Raw genomic sequence first — 9718 nt, forward strand, 5'->3', positions numbered from 1 at the left:
CAAAATATAACATCCGTTCATGTTAAACATCTTGGAAAGGTCAGCAATTCAAGGCCCATACCTAAACATCATAAAAACAATATACAGCAAACCAATAGCCAACATCAAACTAAATTGAGAGAAACTTGAAACAATTCCACTAAAATCAGGGACTAGACAGTGGTGCCCACTCTCTCCATACCTATTCATTATTCAATATTGTACTCAATGTTCTAGCCAGAGCAATTGGTCAACAAAAGGAAGTCAAAGGCATACAATTTGGAAAGTAAGAAGCAAGATATCACTATATGCAGATGATAAGATAGTATACTTAAGTGATCCAAAAACTTTTACCAGAGAAATCCTACAGCTGATAAACAACTTCAGCAAAGTGGCTGGATATAAAATTAACTCAAACAAATCAGCAGCCTTCCTCTACTAAAAGGATAAACATGCTGAGAAAAAAAATAGGGAATAGTCACAAATAATATAGACTATCTTGGTGTGGTTCTAACCAAGCAGGTGAAAGATCTGTATGACAAGAATGTCAAGTCTCTGAAGAAAGAAATCGATGAAGACCTCAGAAGATGGAAATATCTCCCATGTTCATGGATCAGCAGGATTAACATAGTAAAAATAGACATCATACCAACAGCAATCTACCAATTCAATGCAATTCCCATCAAAAAGCTTGGCACAATTCTATTGACTAGCAGTGATTCCAGCTTGGTATGAACAATGGTTGGTATCATATTCAATCTACTTTGAGACAAGAGGTTCTTTTCTGTCAACTGATTGGCTGTTGCTAGTTGTGGAGTGGCTGGTTTGTTTAGGGGTTTTGTAGTTGTTGTCATAATGACATGGTTCCTGGAACAACTTAAGGTTGTTCTAGGAGCTGAGTTCATTCTATGGTCAAAATAATCATGAAATGAAGCCTGAAAATTAAAAGAGGGTTGTAATGCTAACTTGGGAACTTTTGTGATCTTTGTATATAAAAATAATAGAATGGAATAGAGCAGGGACTACCAACTCTTTGGGAGGGAGGTAATAAATTTTTGACATACTGTAATATATATACACATAGATATAGTATAGATATAGGTATAGATATAGATATTCAGATAGATAGATAGATGATAGATAGATAGATAGATAGATAGATAGATAGATAGATAGATGATAGAGAGAAATAGATAGACAGAGAGAGAGAGAGAGAGAGAGAGAGAGAGGAGAGAGAGAGAGAGTCAATGGCTGCTAAAAGAAGGGAAGTGACTATATATTGGGAATGTTGTTACTGCTACTTTGTTCATGACACAGCAGATGATCACACAGCAATATGCATATGAGAAGCACTAATCTCACTGGATGATATCATTATCAAAATGAATGAATGAATTAATGGATGAATAAATAAATAGATACATAAATAAATACATGTCATAATAACAGAAGAGCTAGCTGATATTTTAAGAGTGTTTTCTCACCTTCCAGAATATTTCCAAGGGATCTCATGCCTTCTTCTGTACACTGCAATCTCATGGTATCCAAAAACACATAACCATATATATATATACACATTTATATAATAATCATAAATAAATAAAAAATTTAAAAATTTAAAGCTGTGATGGAGATGAGGTTGGTTCTTCTTATGAGAGTCGGGAAGGTATTGTTATACAGATGTTTTCAACATTTGTAATATATACCATAAATACATTGAATGTTCAAACAATATTACTAAAATATAGAAAACAAAATTATAGTTAATATTTTTGAATATGTGTTGACTAGATGGTGAATACAAAATTCAATTTAAAACAATAAGTGCAAGGTCAATGGCTTTGGACACTTGTATACAAATAATGATGGTGCTCTGAAAGGAATAAACTATATTCCATAAAACCTCCCAGACAATAGAAAACATATCTAACTACTCTAATTTAAAAGATACCTGTGGTTCCCATCACAAATATTGCAAATATTTGCCTTAATGGAATTTCACACAAAACTGCACACAACTTCATCTCTTCCTTTACTTCTCAGTTGGGACACAGATATTTTAAAGAGGAAGCTTCACATGGGGTTTCAGGCTATGGAACACAGAGAATAATTACTTTAACAGGTCTCTGAACACTGCCCATTCTCTCATGGGGAGGGAAATGGTACCTCCTTAGTGTTTTTTTTTTTTTAATCTGTTCAAGAATAATGGTTTGCCAATTCAGTAAAGACAGGTTCATTTGCAAAGAGGCAGTATTTTTACTTCCTCTTGTTACAGTACCAGGATGAAAGAGAAAAAAAGTCCTGCCTAGTGAGCAGCTTCCTGAGCATGGCTTGATCTGTCAATCCTTCTTTAGGAGAGATTGTTTGCTAAGCCCTAAGCTTCCAAAAGGAGCTACAATTCATTAGCTTGGCGAGAAAGTTTGATATGTCTTAACTCCCAGGGCAAAAAAAGAATGTAGCTACCATCATCTCATCTTGTAAATTCAAAGTTTACTCATAAAAATGTGACAAATGTTAAGGACGAATATCTCAAAATCACTGATATTCCGTCATTAATCAGAATAAATGGATAAACATATCTATTATTTATGATAATGTTCTCTTATCACCAGATTCCATTTAAGTCCCCTCATTACTGTAGCTTCATGGTTATTATCACAAGTTATTTAAATGAAATGAAATGATTTTAAAATAATGGATTAACTTTACTAGCATTGCATTAGAGCATGATATTCTAAGACTGTTGTACATCAAATATGAGTGCATAGAAGTTTCATTTAGAAAATGTCATTAAATATTCTGCTCATTATTTGAATCAGAAATATACCCATGAGTTCACATTCTACGTACTTGCAATCAGTTTAAGGTTCTGTCTTGAAGAATGACCTCTTATGACCCTCCTAGGAGTCTTGACAATATGGAGAAAGAAGGCTAAACATTTGAGGTTTTAAAGATCATCCCTCAACCCTTTTAGTGCTAATGATTCCTGTTGTGTAACACAAAAAGATAAATCAAACATAAATCAGTGATTCACTCTGAGACCACCCACCTAGAGTTGTACAATCATAATGAATTCAGATATTCGGAGAGTACAAGGAAAAATACAGTTTGTTTTTCAAATTGCTATCATTAAGTATTTTATCAATGTAAGAAGAGAGCAATTAAGATCATCATTTTCTGCTCTCTAAATTTCAAGATATGTATAAACATACTATCCTAATATTTTATCAAGGTTTTCAGTAAAGAATATATGGAAAATTATTTTGAATAATCTTTGTTAAAAGTCATGCTATGAAGCTTTACTTTGGTCTTGAGGGCAATAGCACTCAGATAGTCAAGTGGATCTCAAACTCCTATAAATTTATTAAAATGAGTGTAATTAATGTTATATGGTTTAGTATGTGAATCATTTATTTAGAAAATATTAGTGAATCATTTTTTTCCTGAGGCCAGACATGAAATTTGGAAGTACTCTGTTACCTATTTTATATAGCCAAAATCATGAAAGAGTAACACAACTGCATGAAATAAGTTTACTTTATTCTTTCTTCAATTTTTGACCATATCTTTGAATATATCTAATCTATTAAAGTAGAAAAATGAAATGAAAGGAATGGTTTTTCCCAGAAGTACCAAATTTGTACATAATTCCCTTGCTTCTTCTCTAATGCTATTATTTCATTGGTAGCAAATGCACTATTGTCTTCACAATAGGTAACCAATATTGTGCCAGCTAAAACTAGAAGTATTTAAAAAATTTTTTTAAGAAATTAACTGCATATGCCAGCAAGAGTTTGCTGAAGAGACCCTGATATAGCTGTCTCGTATGAGGCAATGCCAGTTCCTGGCAAATACAGAAGTGTATGCTCACAGTCATCTTTAGGTTGGAACACAGGGCCCCTAATGGAGAAGCTAGAGAAAGTACCCAAGAAGCTGAAGGGATGTGCACCCCTATAGGTGGAACAACAATATGAACTAACCAGTACCCCCAGAGCTCGTGTCTCTAGCTCCATATGTATCAGAAGATGGCCTAGTTGGCCATCATTGGGAAGAGAGGCCCCTTAGTATTGCAAACTTTATTTATATTCCCCAATACAGGGGAACCCCAGGGCCAAGAAGTGGGAGTGGGTGGGTAGGGGAGCAGGGTGGGGGGGAGGGTATAGGGAACTTTCGGGATAGCATTTGAAATGTAAATTAAGAAAATATCTAATAAAAATTTTAAAAAAGAAATTAACAATATATATCTGACAGCTAAAATAATGCCTCTCAGTTCTCCAAAATTCTTATCATTAGCATTCTCAGTTGTAGTATCTTTATGACTACTTGTAAGACAAGTGAGTATTTAATGGCACAATGGGGTTTGAAGTTATAATTCATTTCCTGAAAAGAAAAACATATGTGGTCTTTGACATGACATTGAAGTGAGTTCCTTGTAAAATCAGAAGTAAATTGGAAAGACTCCGTTATACGGAATATACAATTTAGTCAGTGTTTAAAAAGCCTGAACAGTATGAATCCCTTTGTCAATTAGCTGTGTGGAATCTGGCTTCTCTCCTTTTCTTTTCATTTGCTGCCTGTCTACCTTCATGGGCTTTCCTGCTGACTGACTTAGTACTGTCAAGATGTGAGAAATAGCTGCTTTCACTTAGAGAATTTCTCCTGCTTTTAAATCCCCAATCTGTACAGCAGTGTCTGATTCTAGGCTCAGGGCTTCACAGAATAGTTTGTCAGCACCGTTCAGCTTAGCTGAACAAGGAGACAGGTTTGCCATTTCCAAATATATGAACATGTACAACTTCATATATTTTCAGCAATTCTCTTCTGTTTGTTCAGTCCTCTCACCCTTTTATTTGTCCCTTTATATGTATATTCCTCAAATGTGAATAATGTTTGTATTACAGTACTTGAGAGAAACTTTTCCTTTTGTCAACATTGTGACTCAGCAGTGTAATTATCTTGTTTTGTTTTTATGGGAGTAGCATTGTTTTGCCCAGCATATGGATAAATAAGAATATAGAACATTTTCATTCACTGATTTATCTAACTGATGAACACACATAGTTACATCTCTATATTATAATAAGTAAAGTTTAGAGATAAAATTCTCTAGAAATTTTACAGAAAGTATTAGTGTATAACCATTACTAATCATTGTTTTACACCATACTTTGATAAAAAAAAAAGTCTGAGAATTTGACATTTATATAGTGAAAAGTTCACCTTGGTCAAATCAAATACATTTCTTGAAGATATTTTCTATTTCATTACTTCTGTGTGTTTTCTTTACCTTATATAAAACACTGATTTTTCTTCTTTTATTCTAACACACACTTCAGCATTAAAATTTAATATCTTAGATTTTCAATAACTGACTGGAATATAATGTAGCCGATTAATGTTTCCCTGTATCTAGAGATTTTTTTCTAATTGATTGATGAGAAAAAAATTATTTATTATAAACTCGATTTATATTGTCTTTTCATGAGTTATGTGTGTTCATACATGTGTACATTCCTGTATGTGGGCTTCTTGGGTGAGGTTTACACCTATAGGGCAAGGTATTGTCAAGTTCCTTCTTCCTGAACTCTCATAGTTTATCAATTGAAGAAATGTCTCTCATTTTGAAACACAGCTCACTTATATTGCTACTCCCAGCAGTAAATTTGCTCCTGTCATCTATTGTCTCTGGCTTCTGAAGAATAGCAGGCTCCATCTACATCAGGATTCTGGCTATCTAAATAGACAACCTCTTGCTTGTGACTCAAATATTTTGTTTGTTTGTTTCTTTGGTTGGTTTATGGTTTTTTTTTTTAATATATTTACAACTCAGCAATCTTCTCAATCCCAATGTTTTCTTATGTATCAAAGATACATAAGATTGATTTTATTAGCCTGACATGTTATAATCTCTGCCTTGATATCCTGCTTAGGAAATATTTTAATGGTATTTATGGTAATTTTGAAAAATTAACATATTCGGCTTATTATACATTAACTACTCTTTTATATATAAAGAGATACATTTTGGCTTGTAGTTGACTCACAACAGGTTTTACGCATTTAACTAACATAAATTTACCTATGTAATAAATGCTACTTAGATTACAAACTCATTATGCTCAAGAGAATACTTCTCTAAGCATATGACAAGTAGATTTATGTTCTTCAAAAGCCATTTAGTAATTTCAACCATGGTCATATCTGCTTTCCCTTCATTTTTTCTTAATTATAAAAAAGCCTCTTTGAATTTGCTAAGTGCTTACTTTAGTATGTTTAGGAAAATAATAATTCAAACAAATGCATGATTTATTTTTAATGCAATGAAAATGTTTGTATGACTTTACCACCTGATTTAGTCAGTAATAATCTTTCTCAGCTTATGTGGAGTTCTACTATTTTTTTTTTAAATAATTGACAATTTGCTTTAAGTCAGTGTTTTCTAGGCAGCAAAGAAATACTTCTACCCGGGAGAAGAAAATCAAGTGAAAGTGATGAATATGAGCTGAAAGTATTGATGATTAAGATTTCTGACACATCATTCTGTGTGCCTATTATATAAATACTCTTCTCTTGGAACCATCTGGTTCCATTACCTCTTAAGATTTTTGGCAATCATATGAAGAAAAGTTATTTTTAAAGAACATAGTTGATATATTTCAGAAAAAAATTCACACATATTTGAAAGAAAGTATAATGACAATAATCTTGTAATTGATATATTTTAATGTGTATCTAATAAGATTCAAATTTAGTTTAAAATATAACAAAAATTGAACAGTCCTTTCTCTACAATTTAAACCTACATTTTTATTTTACAAACTGTGTTAATGAAGAGTCCATTGAAGAGCTACATTTCAAAATAATTATAACAAATAGATTTGTAATCAGCTCTCCAAATAACTGAGTTTTCTATCTCACTGGTATGAAAGACATGATTCAAAGCAAATTATTATCATGGGCCTACTATTTAGTGTCTTCTGAATCACTGTTGGTGTTTTGGGGTTCATTTTTACTCTCTCATGTCTGCAATGAGCATTTTGCCATTATCAGTTATAGCTTACACACCAAGATTCCTCTACCGTTTCAAACCTCTGAGGTAACAGGCTGAGATCACTGCCATTTGTTGTCCTCTGAACACTGGATAATTTCTGTTATTTTATTATGTTGTAAACTTAAACTGTTTTAGTTGCTCTAGAGACAACCTATGTCATGATTCCTTTACCCTGGGTCTAAAGAATCAATAAATCTCCAATCTGTTTTCTATATATAAATGAGCTTTGAAGGTACAGTTGGGATTAGATTCATTTTTGTTTACTTCTGTCCACTAGCATTATATGTTCAAACTGACATTAAATACTTAGTCACTTCCTACATTTTATAATTAGCAGGTATTGACACATATTAGATGTATACCTAAACAAAAGCCTTAGGGCAGCAAACACATATGTATCCCATAATGAAGTTTTGGACCCATTTTTAAATATTATTGATTAAATTATTTTTTGTCTTTTATTACTCCTTTGGGCATGCAAATATTTTTTCTAAAAGTGGAAACTAATTTTAAAGGATCAATATAATAGCTAGGGGATCTGTCACAGATACAGAAATTTAGGTCATCTTTAAAGTCTTTGTATCCTAAGAATATTTTTAGGGCATCTGCCCTAGAATCATGAAAGTGATATTTCTAATGAAATTATATTAAATCTTCAAAGTCATGAGACGTTTTTGTGCTTGTAAAGAGGGAAATATTCCACATAAATAACAATTTTTGCTGAGATATTGATTTAAATAGTAAAAATTATGTATAATGTAGGAATAAAGTCTTTGTTTTTCCATTACTTAATATGTACACAAATATAAGAGAAAATAGGAGATAGAAATTCTATCCAAACATAGGAAACACATCTGAGAAAGAGCCAGTGCCTAGAATCTTTCTTTGGCCTTTCAGTTCTCCAACCTCAAGAAGAGTTGGACCAAAACACACAGCTTCTTGACATTGTTCAACTCAGCTTTCCTCATTAGAGCCTTGAAGTACAGAGCTAATGTCCTTCCTATTATCAAACCTGAAATTATAACGATTAGAGCAAAAGATGAAACATGCATCTTTTATACTGTTGAGAAAATTGTGGAAATTTGAAGGAATAGAAGAAAGCACAAATATTCTCTCACAGTTTCTGTATCGTGTCTATAGTATAGATCCTATCAGGGTCAGGCCAACTCACCTCACAGAGAAAAACTATGACAGGGAAGCAATAGCCCTGCACCTGACACTAATCTTTAGCCATACAATTCTTTTGATAATTTTCCATAAGTTCAAGCAAGTCAAGTCCCTAAGTATGGAGGAATATCATATCACTCTAGATATGAGACATTTATATTAGTGTGCTTCAAGGGAATGTTGACACTGTCATATATTTCCTCTTCTCAAAACAAAACAAAACAAAACAAAACCAGAACAATAAACAAAAAAGAGTTAAGTTTCAAGTGCCTAAATTACTGGTAACCTAACAAAATGTTATTCCAAATTGTTAGGCCTCTTTCCCTACAACTGTATTTTCTGTTACCTATCTGTTATATTAGAGAGTTTATGCATTGGATTGAAGTGATGGGTCTTTCTGAGACATTTCAGTGTTGTTAGGCTTCAGTTTTACTCTTCAGTTTCTAGATTTCAAGGCACCAACAGAATCAGAATTACAGAATATGGGAAATTAAGTTGCTATATTCACAATTGTGTCCTAACTAACTTATCACAGATTTTTCTATATAAAGTAAGTAATGTTTCTTGTCCTAGAACTCTTGATTCCAGGGTTTATTGGTTGCTACCATGGATGATGGCCTAATGTGTCTAATACAATTATACTCCCAGCTCATTCATCACAAAAGATTTTCACCAAAGCCACCAGGCTTCTGTGTGCATTTTATTTTGACACTAACTATGGGACCTCGGAATGCTACTGTTTACTCTGCTTTTCCTAATCAAGATTTCATATTACTGGAACTTGATAGCTCTCATTACAACCAAAATAAATGAACAAAAACAAGATAAAGTACATGTCACTCTGAATAATTCAACTCTTTTTTAATTATAAAGGAAATTTCTTGGTCAACAAAGAAACAAAAGTACAATAATAATACACACACACACACACATATATAATATATATATATAATTCTATATAATTTAACTATATATAGTATATGTTATATACAAATAAATATATATATGTAGTTAAATTTCTATTATTTAATGTATTTTCCTTACAGATTATATTTTGATTTTTTGATCTTTTTGTATACTTAGCCCTGAGACTAAATAAATTATGTTTAACTTTTGTTAAAATAGAAAAGTTTATAAATTATGTCAAACGACTAATAGTTGAAGAAAATAAGCTATATATTTTGATGTAAAACAGTACCATTAAGCATCATAGAAAATATATGAAGAATATATATGAAGAATTTCTGCATAGGTGCATATTCATTTTCTATTATTATGAAAAAAGTAAGATTATAATTACTTATAGGCACTGGAATTATAGAAAATCATATTGGAACCTAGAAATTAGCTAATGAAGATTTTCAACTCAAAGGACCAGCAAANATCTTCAACAAAATTATAGAAGAAAACTTCCCAAATCTAAAAGACGCCCATGAACATACAAGAAGCCTACAGAACTCCAAATAGACTGGACCGGAAAAGAAATACCTCCCGACACGTAATAATCAGAATAACAAATGC

This window comes from Mus caroli, chromosome 15 (genome assembly GCF_900094665.2).
Source record: "Mus caroli chromosome 15, CAROLI_EIJ_v1.1, whole genome shotgun sequence".
Lineage (NCBI taxonomy): Eukaryota > Metazoa > Chordata > Mammalia > Rodentia > Muridae > Mus > Mus caroli.